This window comes from Euphorbia lathyris, chromosome 5 (genome assembly GCF_963576675.1).
Source record: "Euphorbia lathyris chromosome 5, ddEupLath1.1, whole genome shotgun sequence".
Lineage (NCBI taxonomy): Eukaryota > Viridiplantae > Streptophyta > Magnoliopsida > Malpighiales > Euphorbiaceae > Euphorbia > Euphorbia lathyris.
In genome coordinates, this window is record NC_088914.1 from 10,518,307 (window position 1) to 10,522,703 (window position 4,397).

Below are 4,397 nucleotides of genomic sequence, written 5' to 3' on the forward strand. Positions count from 1 at the left end.
CATGAAGGACTTTATGAACTAAATTCATCATATTTTTCACCACATATCTTAGCTCAATGTAGTAGGAATACTGAGTTTTCTACATAGTTTAATTCTTCTTTGCATTTCAGTAATTCTGTAAATGATCCAGTAGTTGATCCTATATGGCACCTCCGCCCCGGACATGCCTCTGCATCTACAATGCAACATATACCTATTGTAAATCTCAGATTAAATAAAATTACTTGTGATATTTGTCCCATGGCCAAACAACACAAGCTTCCTTTTACTTCTAAAAATATACTACACATAAATTTCAATTGATACATATTGACGTTTGGAGACTGTATAAACTCACTTCCCTTAGTGGAGCTAAATATTTTCTTACCATTGTCGGTGACTACACACGTACTGCATGGACAATTTTTTACTAAATAAAACTCAAGTACTAGATGCCTTGAAAGTTTTCATAAATATGGTTGAAACTCGGTTTTCAATTAAAGTTCAAAATAGAAGGTCTGATCATGGTACTGAGTTTATCAATGACAATTGTAAGCATTTTTTCCAATCTAAAGGCATTCACCATAAAAAAATCTTGTGTTTATACCTCTCAACAAAATGGGTAGTTGAGAGGAAACACAAATATTTATTAGAGATTACAAGAGCTCTTTTATTTCAAGCAAAATTACCAAAAACTTTTTGGAGAGAAGCTTTATTAGCAACTACTTTTTAAATTAATATTCTACCCACTAAAATTTTAAATTGGAAGACTCTTTACTAAATATTATACTCTAAGCTACCCGGTTATAAATTTTTAAAGGTTTTTGGATGTAAATATTATTTTTCTAACTTACATCCTACCATAGTTATTAAAGGCGCATGGCGCACTAAGGCGCAAGGGGTCCTGGAGCCATGGCGCATGGCGCATGGCGATGGCGCGCGCCATAGTGAGACAAGGCGCACTTAAAAAAAAATAAAAATTATAAAAATATAAAACTAACATAAAACTAAATCATGAAAATATCTTAAGCATAAATAAATTTTAAAATGCAAAATAAACCCCATATTAGAAAACTTTAAAGTTGAATACTAATTCCTAAGTTCTACTCCTAATCAAAACTCTACAAATCCATCACTCCTCATCATCACTATCACACTCCTCATCTAAGGCATCATCAAACTATTGATCATCAAAGTTGAATTCCCTTTGGCTTCTTTGTTTCTGTTGTTTGAATCCGTTTAATGTGTTTTCTTTCTAGTAAACTTCTTCCTCTTTTAATGACTCTGTCTCTTACTCTTCAAATGACTCTGTCTCTTCCTCTTCAAAGAGTCTCTTCGTCTTCTACTTAGTTTAAAACCTATAATCTCTCTCCTTTTTAATACTTTTTGTTAATATAACATGTGTTCCATTCCAGATATATAAAGTAACTACCAAAAAACTGCCCATAACTGCCTCTAACTGCCAAGGCGCGCCTTGGTGCGCCTTTGGCAACTGCATTTGGCGCAAAATGGCGCACCAGGCGCGCGCCATGGCGATTGCGCCTCGCCATGGGGCTGCCATGGCGCCAAGGCCTGCGCCTGGTGCGCCATGCGCCATAGGCGCGCCTTAGGCGCGCCTTTAATAACTATGCATCCTACCCGTGATAAATTAGATCCCCGTGCTATTCAAGGTATTTTTGTGGGATATAAAAAGCCTACAAAGTTTATAATATACAAAGTGGTCAAGTTTGTGTAACATGTGATGATTCTTCAGAACCCATACCTATACATATATCCAAACATTTTAAATAATTCTTTAGAACCCATACCTATACCTATCAATCCATAAAATGACAACAATATTTCTTTACCTTTACCCTCTCATCTCACCTCACATGACTCTACCTCATCCCAAAGCTTCACACTTACATCTATAGGGCCTACTCCTAAAAATAATTAACCTCATATTAGTTCCAAACTTCCCATAACATCTTATTCTACTACTATATGTCCGAATATAAACCAATACTCCATCACCCCCTATACCACTTTCCCCTACATCATCTACGCTTTCAAATATTATTTTTATCTCCTATTAATTCTAGCAAATCTCCTCCTTCCCAAGGTATTTCCTCATCACATACTTTAAAATCCCATACTTTAAAACCCTCATCTGCACCTTCACCTATTGTGTCAGTTGGTTCCACCAATAGTCACCTCCCAAGCTCCTATTATATGTCAAACTAAGAGTGGTAGAAATATTAAACCACCACAGTGGCTGTATGATTTTGTAGCACATAGTTCTTTCAATCCTTCTTCCTATTTTCCTTCTCCCATCTCTTTTTCGCAATTGCCTTATTTTAACCAACTTCATACTGCTTTTCTCACCACACTTGACACAACTAAGAAACTTGAGATATTTTTACAAGCTACTTAGGAACCCCAATGGAAGCTAGCCATAGACACCGAGTTACAAGCACTTGAGGCTAATGATACATGGGAAATTGTTCCTCTTCTAAAGGAAAAAAACTTATTTCTACTAAATGGATTTTTCGTATTAAACATAATCCAGATGGGTCAGTTGACCATTACAAGGCTCGACTTGTAGCTCAGGGTTATAATCAAATTCAAGGAATTGATTATATTGAGAGTTTATCCCATGTCGATAAAGTAGTTACAGTTCGTTTACTGTTTACTATTGCCGTCGCTAAATCTTGGCATATTCATCAAACTGATATTAACAATGCTTACCTTCACGAGTTTGTTGATGGGGACATTTATTTAACTCCGCCACAAGGTTATACTAAGGTTATCCCTGGTCAAGTATGCAAACTAAAGAAATCTTTGTACTGCCTTAAACAAAAACACTAACTTGTTCTCTAGCTTAACTAGAAGGAATGAATCTCATCAAGGTTGAAAACCTTACTTCCAAGAGAAAAATATATTTGATTAATTAAAAGTTAAGTTAAACTTACAAAATATTGAGCTTAAATACCTTCCTGGCCTTAGGTAGCAAAAGACCTAATACCCCTCCCTTTAGTACTAACTACCTCTTCTAACAATAGAGGATAAGATAGAGTTTACAAATTATAGTGGCAAGGTAGAAAATAAATACAAATGCCAAGACGGTAAATAAGGAAGGGCAAAACAATATTTAAGTGTTGGCAATGCCATGACAGGATACAACTGCTTCTTTCCCAAGTTTAGCCACACGGCGTGTGGTCTGTCTCACATGATGTGTGGTTGAGGTTTGTTTGATTCCAGAAGTTGGACGCAAGATTGACTCAACGTGTGAGAGTGTTCCAAATGAGTTTTCGGGGTTGCTATTGTTTTAGCTCACACGATGTGTGGACTAAGTGACACACCGTGTGAATTAGCCAAAAAGAAACAGAGACTCTGGTGCCATTTCACAAGACGTGTGGAAGGCTCACACGCGACGTGAGCCTTTTCCCTTATGTGTTGAATAGGCGACACACCATGTGAGCCTAATTTCAGACTTCATCTCAATTGCTCACACGACACGACGGATTGAATATGTGACACACCATGTGAGCCTAATTTCAGACTTCGATCACCTTGATCATTATGATGCTCTCATCGTAGTGCTTACACATCATCATAGTAATAGAGGGTGCAGAGATGATTCGACGGTGTTGAGTAACCACGCTATGAGCATCGAATGCACCGTGGTCCAATCCTCTAATTTCTCAGTTGTCATTGGTTCGAGAACTTTCTTTCAATAAAACCATATTTTTGTTTCGCTTGTAACAAGGTTCAAATAGCATTTGTGCACTAATCATAATTTGAACCATGCAATTGAATTGGTGTGATCATGTTCCCTAGATTGTCACTTGAGCCAATAAAATAGGTCATGTCGACCTTCTCCTCACTGTTTCCACTTCCGCCAACCTTATGCTAATCACCACCTGCCACAATCTCTTATGGGTTTAAAAAAAAAATTGTTTTGTTAAGAAAAACCTCGCTTTGATACCATATCAAATTCATGGAGTAGAATACAATAGTGTATTGATTTTTATTTGAAACTCCATCTATCTATTATATATTTAAGCTTCATGTTTATAAATAATCATAATATAAAATTTCAATTTTTTTTTAATATATTGGAAGTAAAATCATTTATTATCTATCCTATATCAGTAACAGTAATCAATAAACAATTAGAAATTAGAAATTATATATATAATAATTTTATTTTGAGATGGAAGATTTTGAAAGAAGATAGGTTGCAAACATACACTAGTGTTCACATGGATTTTAATGACCACGGTTAATTTGGTCATTCACCGTTAGATTTAGGCTGATTAAAATTCTAAGGTGGAGATTCACAACATCCTAAGGCTTAGATTTAATCAGTCTAGATCTAACGGTGAATGACCAAATTTACGTGGTCATCAGGGTCCATGTAAAAAATAGTGTGC